This window comes from Equus przewalskii, chromosome 21, assembly GCF_037783145.1.
Source record: "Equus przewalskii isolate Varuska chromosome 21, EquPr2, whole genome shotgun sequence".
NCBI lineage: Eukaryota > Metazoa > Chordata > Mammalia > Perissodactyla > Equidae > Equus > Equus przewalskii.
This window is the reverse complement of record NC_091851.1, coordinates 16,770,525-16,782,612: the sequence shown is the minus strand read 5'-3', so window position 1 is coordinate 16,782,612 and position 12,088 is coordinate 16,770,525.

Genomic DNA, 12,088 nt, shown 5'->3' with positions numbered 1-12,088 from the left:
TTATGGTCCATATCATAGTGTTTATCTTCCCACTAGCTTTCTCTCCATGTGGAAAATGGAGTTGAATCAGTAACAAAAAGAAAGGAAGAAAGAGGGAAGGAGGGAGAGAAGGAAGGAAGGAGGGAGGGAGGGAAGAAAGGAAGGAAAGGAGGGAAGGGAACCCTGTTTACAAGTAAGAACAAATTTAACAACCATCACTAACAATTTACAACTCTACCCCAAAATACATGGAGACTTATAATCTTCTTCCATTAAGTCTATAGAAGTTTAAAACACTACAAAGGATATGAAACATTAAAAAAAAGCCCTCAAAGTGTATGCACATGCATGCACATTCTCCAAGTACACACATGCCCATAACCACTGCTACCATTAAATATTACTCATTCAAAAACTACCCCAGGGGGCATGTGGGATTTATCACCCATCCCCTTTAAGTAATTTCCTTTTCTTCATATTTTTTTCTGGCTGTACATAACCTTGGTTCATGATCTATGTGTAAAATAGAATTGACCTTTTTAATTTTTTTTGCCAAGATACATAAAAATAACCTTTCTCGTCCCAAATGCATGTCAAGGCATCTCAAACCAACTACAAATAGTTTTCAATAATATTTAGCTGGCAACATTTGTACCCAGATCATTGGCATTCTCTAATTAGCACTTTTTCTGCTTATGTAAATCACCCTCACAGCCTTTGACTAAAGTTGGCACCAACCGTCTGATGAGAGCTGGACGGGCCTGCTTGGAGGAGGGATCCTGGAGAAGAGCTGATTGTGCCCTCAGCTCCCAAGCCCCATCGCTCATCTCAGCAAAGCAGAGCATGATTTACAAGGATCAAGGAAAATACTGTGCATAAATCGACACAGAGGTTAAAGGCATAGTTTCATAGATTGGTATTCCAGCTCCAGACAAGTTCATAAACTCTTTTTGAGCCCAGTTTTACCATGTGTAAAACTGGGGAAATAATAACTCCTCCCAAGGTACTAATGAAGATTAAATGAGCTAATGTACCTATGATCAGTTTTCAACAAAGGGCATAATCTCTACTGCTGAGAAAACCACGAGCAGCAGTGACACTCAGTGCATGAGCCAGAATTGTCTGGACAGTGCTGTGTTCCTTATCTGTGAAAAGACAGATAATTAAGGTGGAGAAAATGTTGCTATCTATAGATAAGCAACTTTCCACATAGATAAAGGCACAAAGAAGAGTAAAAATGTTTCTCATGAAGCCACTGCAAGCTAATGGTTATATAGTATCCATTGAGTCTTTTATGTACTTATTTGTCGTCACAAGTGCATCAATGCAAGTGGCCTAAAAGTGGCCACAATAGAGAGGCAGGCTGTCACACATGAGCTGTCTGTTCATTCAAGTCCCCAGTTCACACCTCTATGCTAATCAGGTCTGTTTCAAGCCCATTTTTTGCTCATTTGCTTGAATCTGTGCATTCACTTGAGCTGCTTTCCATTTTAGCATGCTCTCTTTCTCCCTCCACTTACCAGATTCCTTCCTGTTCTTCATGAGTCCACCTCCCACTCCAGCTCTCACAGGGAACCTCCAATTATTGCCCTGTGTGTTGATAGTCCCCTTCTCTGAACTGCTGCCCAGTTTGGCATTTGATCAGAGTTTGAATGATATAGGTATGAACCTTTCAGAGACCCACTGAGCTGAAAGGGGCATGACTGAGCATTGAGTCCAACCCCCTCAGTTCATAGATAAAGAAACTGTGCTCCAGAGAGTGAGGGCATCTCGCCAAAGATCACTCAGAGAGTGAATGGCCAGGTTAGGACTAGGATCCTGGCTTCTCGACTCCTAGTTTTAAATTCTTCCCACTTCGCCACTCAGATATTATGTTGTTGCCTGTGTTTCATAATTTTTGCTGATCTCTCATCTTGGTTGTAAAATCCTGTTTCTAATATTTTGATCCTGTACCTTTCATTGGAGAGTATGGCGAAATATAGCTGCTTCTTGTTTATTTGCATATAAATGTGCATCATATTCACCTTAATTATAGGAGTTAAATAAGACCAGTTTCTGGTCTTCCTCATTTTGTTGGTATTTAGGGGAAAATGTAGGGAATAGGCTGTCAAACTGCATTGTTTCCAAAATGGCAAATTTATTTCTCTTTCTCTTTTTCACATAATATTTTTCAAATGTATTCCCACTTTTACAAACTGTATACTATAATCAAAGTATGCATGAAGAATATACCTATATCTATAACCCTCATGCATATACACAAATACATGGAGCTCCATTAAGCATATGGATGTTTAAAATAATCTGTACCTCAAATGTCAATTGAGAGACATTCTAATAAAAACTAGCCTAGACTCTTCAGAAATGTCAACGTCATAATGAAAAGACTCCACGGTTTCAGACTAAAAGAGTATGAAAGGAGGTGACAGTGAAATGCAATGATCCTGGACTGGGTCCTGGAGCAGGAAAAATAAAGTATCTATAAAAAATGCTATTTGGACAGTTGACAAAACTTGATTATGAGCTGTGGTTTTAGATAATAGTATTGTATTAATGTTAAACTTCTTGATTTTATTAATTGTACTGTGGTTACGTAAGGGAATAAGAGAATGTCCTTTTTCTTAGGAGATATGTGATGAAGTATTTTAAGGTAAAGGGACATCATGTCTATAACCTACTCTTGAATAGTTTAGATAGATAAATGGATAGATAGATGATAGGATGTAAGAGAGAATAAATGACAATGCATCTGGCCAAATAAAGGGGTTTTAAAAGTTAAAATTCCTACTAATCTAAATTCAATTATGTTTTGCTATTTTGCTCGTCCTACGGTCTCAATATGGTTTCCAGCAGCTCTTGAAGCTCTACATGCTTCATCATTCACGTCCAGCGCAAAAGAGAAAGCATTTTGTTCCTGAATTCCACATCCCCCTCCCCTGTCCAAAAAAGTCTTGTGACTTGCTCTGATTGGTCTGTCCTAGCCTCAGGACTACCTCTGAACCAGTCACTGTGGCCAGGGTAGGGAAAGGACTGACTGCATTAGCTTTAGTTGTATGCTCTAATCCTGGAGCTCTGCATGAATAGGTGGGGTCTGCAGAACCCCCTGGATCCCCAAACCAGATTGATTGGCATGGGGGGGCATAAATTCTGCTCCAAATATGGCCACCTAGGTGCCTTTACCTCTCTTCTCTGCCCTATCTTACCATGGCAAAAACTGTTTAGATTTTTCTCAGAGCTTATTAACCAGTTGCAGTTAATGGCTCCAGGCCAATTGGTTACTTTTATCCTCAAGAAATTCCAGTTCTTTGAAAATGAGCTTCAGCTCTGACCATGATGCCAAACATCTTGCCTCCATCCATTTACGCCAGGTGATTGAATGGCAAGGGTAAGGGGGGATGGGAGAATGCAAAAGCTGGAGCTCTTGCCCTTGTCTGCACTATTGAGTCATCACCATAATGTGCCAAATTACTCAAATAAGTCTGGTCATGTTCACAGCAGTAAGGAGGATACTCTGTATGACTCGCATGAGGACATGAAATGCCAGCGGGATCCATATAATCAACGTCCTGGCTTGTGCCAAGAAGGGTGGGTGGAGTCGTGTGCCACATGCAAGGGATTCCTAAATGTTTACCCTAATTTGCTGCCTAGTTATATTTGACTTCTGTGGGTTGGCACAGCAACCATTCTATTTAATTCTGGCTCTTCTAATTGTTGGAGGAACAGTCAGGGGCTTTTAAACTAATGTTTAAAAAAACAGTTGTTTGGGGTCATTGTTCCTTCTCCTTTAGAGTAATTGTTGAACATAGTGTTGTGGTTAATAACACAGGTTCCAAAGAAAGATGGGTTTAGATTTCAGTTCTGGGTCATACTTCTCAGCTGTGCCTGACTTCTCCCTGCCTCTGCTTCCTTCATTTCCATAATGGGGATAATTAATAGCACCTGTTTCAGGGTGTTGTAGGGAAGATTAAATGTTAATATGTGTTGAGTACTTAGCATGATTCCTGGCACATAGTAAGCACTCAATAAGTGTGATTGGCTTAGAAGCGCCATAATTCGTTACTTTGAGTTGTGTAGTGTGGCTCCTCCTGGATGGCCCAGTTTCTCAAATGCTGTTATGGACAAATGACCTTCTCTACTCAACAGTCACCAGAAGCCACGACTCATGAAGTCCATTCTATGTTATTAACTGATGAAGCCTTTTGACCTTGGCAGTTACATTTCGGGCTCTGATCAGAAATTTTATCGAAAGTCTATGACTATATGCTGTTGTATACCCAAACTATACATACCTGCAAAAAATGATTTTACTTCTGTGCTCTGTAAAACTGTGCACTCCTAGGCTGGTGCCTCTCAAACTTTAAGGTGGATGTAATTCACCAGGGGATCTTGTTAAAATGCAGATTCTGATGCACTAGATCTGGGTGGAGCTCGAGACTCTGTATTTCTAACAAGCTACCATGGCATGCAAACTTTGTTCCATGGACTACACTTTGAATAGTGAGATTTTGGCTGCTAGGCTGAATCTGATGCAAAACCCTACCCCATTGTCCTAAGGGAGGCCAGAGGCACTGGCGCAGTGGTACTAGACCAATGCCTGTTTTAGAGGTAACTTTATGTGTGTGTGTTGGAGTTGGGGAAAGGATATGGAAAATCTAGGACAGGGATCATTTCAATCCCAGCTGCATATCAGAATCATTTGATGAGTTTTAAAAAAGGTACTCTAGAATCCACAGTAACTGAACCGAATAAAAAATTTGAGGGAAGATAGTTCAAGCAGTGTTAAAAACACCCCAGGTGATTGTTATGTGCAGATAATACTACTGCTCTAAAACAGTGGTTCTCCAAGTTTAGCATGCCTCAGAATCACCCAGAGACCTTGTTAAAATAAAGAATGCTGGATCCCACCCCAAAATTTCTGATTTAGCAGATTGGCAGAGGGGCCTGAGAATTTGCATTTCTAGCAAGTACCCAGGTGAAACTGATGCTGCTGGTCTGTGGACCATACTTTAAGAATCACTGCTTTAGTATATAGAAAGTTCTTCTCTCATTCATGCATCCATTCATTCAGCAGATGTTTTCAAACCTCTTACTATGTAACGTGTAGCATTCTAGATGCTGGGAATACAACAGTGAATAAGACATGATCCTTAGTAGCTTAAAAAGGGAATATACAGCTAGTAAGCAGGTAGCACTGGACACATTCAGAAATACATAGGAGAACCACTGATCCCAGGAAATGATGTCCAAGTGGATACCTTAATGATGAGTCAGAATTAACCACAGGGTAAGTCCATGCTGGGGGAGAGGGGTGGGACAGGAAAGACTTTGTCAGGCAGAAGAGCGTGCATGTATGTCGAGGGCAGTCCAGGGTGCATCTTGGCTTACCAGTGGAGAATTGGGTGCTGAGAAAGGAAGGGGGAAGGGTAAGAAGTGTTTGAGAGACAAGACTGGAGAGAGAACCAGAAGCCAGATCATGAAGAACTTTGTGTGCCATTCAGACTTTATTGCAGGGTCAGCAGGGTGCCAATGAAAGGTTTTAAGTAGGAGAGTGACACAATCAGCATTGTTTCTTGAAAATATTAATTTGGTTGCAGGGTGGAGGATGGAATGGAGTGGAGGTAAGGAGACTGGTTATGTGGAAGAAAGGCAAGGCTACTGTCATTTTAAGATGTTTACTTGCAAATCATCTTAGTGGCCTTTTCCTAGACAACCAGATGTCACCCTGGTCATCTCAGTGTACAAAGTCTGGGATGGGCATAGGAAAGTAGAGTGAGAAGAACGCAGCCTTCTGTAATGGTCCTGAAAAGCATCTATCTACACAAGGGCTTTGTGTCTGGGCCAGAGTCAGAAGTGAACAGAAAAGAGAAAATTTATTTTCAATTTAGTACTTATCTGGAACTTATTTGAGGAGTTTTTAACCTCTTCAACACATATTTGGCAACAAGCTCTTAGTTCACTTCTACAATCTCACGATCATCTGAGCTTGAAAATAATTGGTTGAGGTGGAAGTGCATTGCAGTTGCTTAGGAATGCAACCAAGTGAATATGGAAGGCGTCATCTGGATAGTTGGGCAGTGGCCCATCTTAATGCCAGCCTCACCCCGTGGTCAGAATTAGTGTTCTTTCTGAGCCTCTTCCAGATATAATCAAAGGGACATGGGGCTAAAAGTGGGTAGTGGAGATCAACTTGTCTTTCTTCCTCATTCCTCCTTCTACAAAGAAATAAGAGTAGTGTACACTTCTCCCTAAGCGTGGAAAACTGCGATGGCACCTGGTCTTTCTGACGTTTGTGTGGATTCACAAACTCCCAAAGCACCATATTATTTTGAATTTAGAAATTTCTGAACAGATGGAGGATTCAGAACTCTTACAGCTAAATGCTAAGGAAATATTTATTGATGTCAAGATACTTTAAATTATGGTTTTCTCTCTCCTAAAATATTTACCAGCTGTCAAATTAGCCACTCAAGGAAGTCCTTCAGCATTTCTAATGCTTGCTCTACTCCTAGTAGCAATGGACTGCAAATAGAATTTCAAGCTGCTCTGGAGACAAAGATATTTTGGTTTTTTCAGCAATTGGAAGGACAGGTGCATTCATTGGTTTACTTATTTATACTACACATGCTTAATCTATACATTAGCTTATTTAGGATTCACAGCAATGCTGTGGGGTAGGTTTTCATCATTCCAATTTTGCAGAAGAGAAAATGACATTTGTAGAAGGTAAGTATGATGTTCAAGATGACATGGCTGGTATGCCAGAGTACGGGGGCTAACATCAAACCTTCTTAGTGAATTTAAGGTGGAGGGGTCACTCTACTTGGAGAAAACTACAACTCAGTTCACCGGTCACCCCAGGCCCTTTCAATCGAGAGAGAAGCAAAACCTGGACTCTGGTGAGGAGCTGTAGCTTGCCACAAGCTCGGATCTGTTAAGGCAGGGCTTTCTTGTGCTTCACATCTCACCCTTGATCTTCGTTTTAGTCAATGGAATGGCACCTTACAAGGCTACACCCCAGTTGGGGGTTTTCCCTGAAATGGACCGGTAATGCCTCCTGTGCTTTAACTCACCCTGGAGCAGAGCTTAGCAAAGGGGAAAGGATCATTGTTCCTTTTTAAATTTTGAATTTGAGTACAGCTAACGTGAAAGTTATCTTCCTCTGTCTTCTCACCTTGGAGACATGCACCTTTCTTGCCTGGATTCCTCCTTCTCATTATGCCTGTCGATTTAAAACTATAGTGTTTTGTTCATCTCAGCACTGAGCAGTAGGTGTTTGAATAACCGCCCGCTTTGTAGTTTCTTGTGTATTTTTTCCCACTGCGCCCAACCCGATGTCACTGGGCAAGCACATACGATGCGTGGTTGGATAACTTTTGAGGCCAAAACTTGAATGAGTGGAAATACAGTTATCTTGACTTCTGTCAGATTCCCAAAGTCATTTTTAGCTCCGTGCTACTCAAAATTTGGCCCATGGACCAGAAGCATGAGCGTCATCTGGGAGTTTATGAGAAGCACAGAAATGCAGACTCTCAGGCTCTGCCACTCCATAGTCAGAATATGCATTTTAACAAGGTCCCCACATAACTTAGGTGCACAAAGTTTGAGAAGTTCAGAGAACTGTTAGGGAAGTGGGTCTCTCTTCCTCCCCAGGATGTACAGGCAACAAGGAGCGTTGGCGAGAACCTCTAAAGACGCAGTTCCTTTCCGAGCTTATTTCCTGTTTGATAACTCACCAAATCTTTATAACTGGAATGTGAAGTGAGGGTTCAGCCAAGGAACTGGGTGAGAGTTAATGGATCAATCTGCTCTCCCCCGTCAGTGCTTTTACTGCTGACTTCTGGAATGTGTTTGATGAAAAGAGAGCGACTTCTTCAGACAGAAGATACTGATGTAGCCTGCAGAGGTTAGGACCTACAGGAACAATACACCAATGTTATCAGGACTTCGCTCGCCTCCAACTCCATTCCAAAACTGACAACAGGAGGGAAAGCATTTTTTAAAGCCCTTGCTGTCAGTTGTCATTATTATAAATAGCCGTATGCCCTGCTTCTCTGCCCGAGGGGATGTAGGCATCATTGTTCGGTTCTTGTTTGGATTAAAAGTTTCTTTTCAATAGCATGTTAGAAGTGGATCTGAAAAATGGAATTAGTAGCAAAGTAACATTGCTTCCATTTATCTTTCCAAGAACTTGGATATGTTGAAAGTCAGAATCAGAGATGGAAGTTCCTGCTTTTTTCTTATCACCAGGTTTGATTGTCCTTTGTCCATGGATGATTAAGGAGTTAGCTGTATTTAATACTCTGTGTTCACTCCAAAATTTCAGGAAAATAAAAGTAAGGGGGGGAGTCAAAAGAATCCTAAATCACTGATGCCTCCATTAGCCCAACCACTGGTGACCTCTGACACCAGCTGGTTTTCCAAATAAACATTTTTCATCTTTCTCACTATGGTTAAGCAAAATTATTAATACAAATCAATTAACCTGAGTCCAGGTTTCAGAATGTGGCAATAAGGGGCAAGACTGACCCATGGTTTGTAGGTATATGAGGGTAAAATAAAATCTGCTGGCTCCATCTGAAAGGGGAATTTTCAGAGAAAAGAAGGTCTGGCATTTGTAGTGGCAGATGCAAGGAAGGTTTTAAGTTTAATAGCACGGCCTTTTGGTTATAGAGATACACCCATGGCCCATTTACAACTAGTATCTACTTTTCAAGTTATATTTCTGGGACCGGAAAAGTGTTTGGGTCAATTGACCTGTCTCTACCAGATTCCTCTTCTTTGTTAGGCTTGCAAGCATTACAAGGTGACTGGAGTCAGTCAGTTAGCAAACCCACCTGGGGATTAGAAAGATACCTTTTACTTCATTAGCACCAAGAAACTGAGCCAGCCAACAGCTAAGGTCAGTGAGTTTGTGCACCTGGCTTGGAAGGGTGAGCTGATCAGAATTAAGCAAAACTGAAGTGTAAATGACTGTCCTGAAGCGGCGAGACATCTAGTGTGAAATTGGCATGTCGAGGCCCAAAGCAAAAACCACCTGAAAGACTCTGGCTCACCAAGGGACCCTGCTGACTCTGAGAAGGAATTTCAAACTTTCCCACTAGCTAAGCCCATTAATGTCAAGAGCTTTATTAGATTAACTAGCCTCTGGTAGCGTTTTCAAGGCTCGGGTTCCACAGCCCTCACGGTCAACAAAAGTTCCCGTTGTGAAAATAGTCTGTTTTTGTGTTTCTTCAACTCAAAAGGTAAATGTGCTTCTCAGAAGGGTGAGGCTGTTGCGAAGGAATTGATGGACAGGACCCTGGGGTTGGGTCTTCCGTTGTGTGACTCTTCCTGAGTATGCTTGGAAACACGGGTATGCCTTGATTCAATGAAAGGGTTCCCCTAGAAGCACACGCGATCACACTCAACCTGGATTCAAAGAGTCCTGCGCCATGTCAAGGGAAAATGTTCTATCATAAATCTCCAGAAATGGAAAAGGTCAGAGTCACTCTTGGTAGTTAGGCTGCTGAAATACAGTGGCTCTGCTTTTCGTTTAACCTTTTAAGGAAAGGGCTCCACTCCCACAAGTCTCAACAAGCAGCCTTTTATTAGGCACATCCTCAACACTCTGGCCCCTCTTCTTAACCCCTTTCCACACCTGCAGCCCTGGTAGAACTTGTTTTTGGTTTGTTTCTTGAATTCCTTAACCTTGGGTGGATTAATGTTCCCTTCCCCGTACACTCTATGCAGTCTTAACTACTTAAAGTTCCTGGAGCTGTATCACTTTGCAGAGTAAAAGTAAGCTGTATACCGGCTATAAAGAAAAAGCATCATTTTAAAACATCCAGAAAAATCTTCAGACATGTACCAACAGTTTAAAAAAAATCTTGGCCAAGCAGGTTAGCAATACGTATGTTAATTTTGGTTATTGTATAGAAGTGCTCTGTCCAATACAATAGCCGTTAGCTCTGTGAGCACTTCAGGGCTAGTCTGAACTGAGAGCTGCGGTAAGTGTGAAAGACACACACTGGATTTTGAAGCTTTAATATGAAGAAAGTAATGTAAAGTGTCTCAGTAATTTGCATGTTATTACATGTTGAAATAATATTTTGGATATTTTGGGTTAAATAAAAGGTACGCTTAAATTTGATTTCTCTTGTTCTTTTTGCTTTTTATAAAGTGGCTGTTTGAGAATTTAAAATGACAAATGTGGCTCATGTTGTCTTTCTGTTGGACAGTGCTGGGGTAGCAGATGAAGTTTTCCACGTCCAGGTAGAGAAAAAGGAGAAGTGTGATAGCTTTGATTTGGGTATCACATGATTTGGCATATAATTTTGCCCTACCTGGGATTAGTATATGTTTTTTATTGTTTCTTGATTCATCTTCTAGTTATATTGGGAGCTTCTAGAAGACAAATAAAATGTTTTAAACTTATTCTGTTATGCATATTATATTTAAAAAAGTGCTGGACACATGATAGAGATTTAGTGGAGTACAACTCAGTGGTAGGAAATTTTCTAGATGGATAGACTTCTTTTTGGGCCAGTCTAAGGGTCAGAATGCAGATTTGGTACAGCTAGTAAATCTCCTGACTGAATATGACCGGCTATCTTTGAGACCAGTTCTGGCCAATGAGTTGTGAGTAAAGTCACATGTGTCATTTCTGAGCTGAGTACACGCATACCTCATTTTATTGTGCTTCACTTTATTGTGCTTTGCAGATATTGTGTTTTTTACAAATTGAAGGTTTATGGCAACCCTACATTGAGCAAGTCTGTCAGTGCCATTTTTCCAACAAAATTCACTCACTTCATGTCTTTCTGTCACATTTTGGTAATGCTGGCAATATTTCAGACTTTTTCATTGTTGTTATATTTGTTATGGTGATCTGTGATCAGTGATCCTTGATGTTACTATTGTAGTTGTTTTGGGCCACCACAAATCATGCTCATATAAGGTGGCAAACTTAACTGATAAATGTTGTGTGTGTTCTGACTACTCCACTAACAGGCCATTCCCCCATTTCTCTCTCTCTCCCCTCAGGCCTCCCTATCCCCTGAGACTCAACAATATTGAAATTAGGCCACTTAGTGACCCTATAATGACCTCTAAGTGTTCAAGTGAAAGGAAGAGTCGCACGTCTCTCACTTTAAATCAAAAGCTAGAAATGATTCAGCTTAGTGAGGAAGGCATGTCAAAAACTGATATAGGCTGAAAGCTAGTCCTCTTGCACCAAACAGTTAGCCAAATTGTGGATGCAAAGGAAAAGTTCTTGAAGGAAATTGAAAGTGCCACTGCAGTGAACACACTAATGGTAAGAAAGCAAAAAAGTCTTATTGCTGATATGGAGAAAGTTTTAGTGGTCTGGACAGAAGATCAAACCAGCCACAATATTCCCGTAAGGTGAAGCTTGATCCAGAGCAAGGACTAAATTCTCTTCAATTCTAGGAAGGCTGAGAGAGGTGAGGAAGCTGCAGAAGAAAAGTGTGAAGCTAGCAGAGGTTGGTTCATGAGGTTTAAGGAGAGAGGCTATCTCCATAACACAAAAGTGCAAGGGGAAGCAGCAAGTGCTGATGGAGAAGCTGCAGCAAGTTCTCCAGAAGATCCAGCTAAGATCATGAATGAAGGTGGCCACACTAACAACAGATTTTCAATCTAGATGCAACAGCCTTAAATTGGAAGAAGATGCCGTCTAGGACTTCCATTGCTAGAGAGGAGACTGCCTGATTTCAAAGTTTCAAAGGACCGGCAAACTCTCTTGTTAGGCGCTAGTGCAGCTGGTGACTTTAGGTTGAAGCCAGTGCTCATTTACCGTTCTGAACGTCCTCGGGCCCTTAAAAATTATGCTGTATCTACTCTGCCTCTGCTCTATGAAAGGAAAAACAAAGCCTGGATGACAGCACATCTGTTTACCACATGGTTTGCTGAGTATTTTAGGCCTACTGTTGAGACCTACTGCTCAGAAAAAGAGATTCCTTTCAAAATATTACTGCTTATTGACAATGCACCTGATCACCCAAGAACTCTAATGGAGATGTACAAGATTAATGTTGTTTGCATGCCTGCTAACACAGCATCCATTCTGCAGCCCACAGATCAAGGTGTAATTTTGAACTTTCAAGTCTTATTA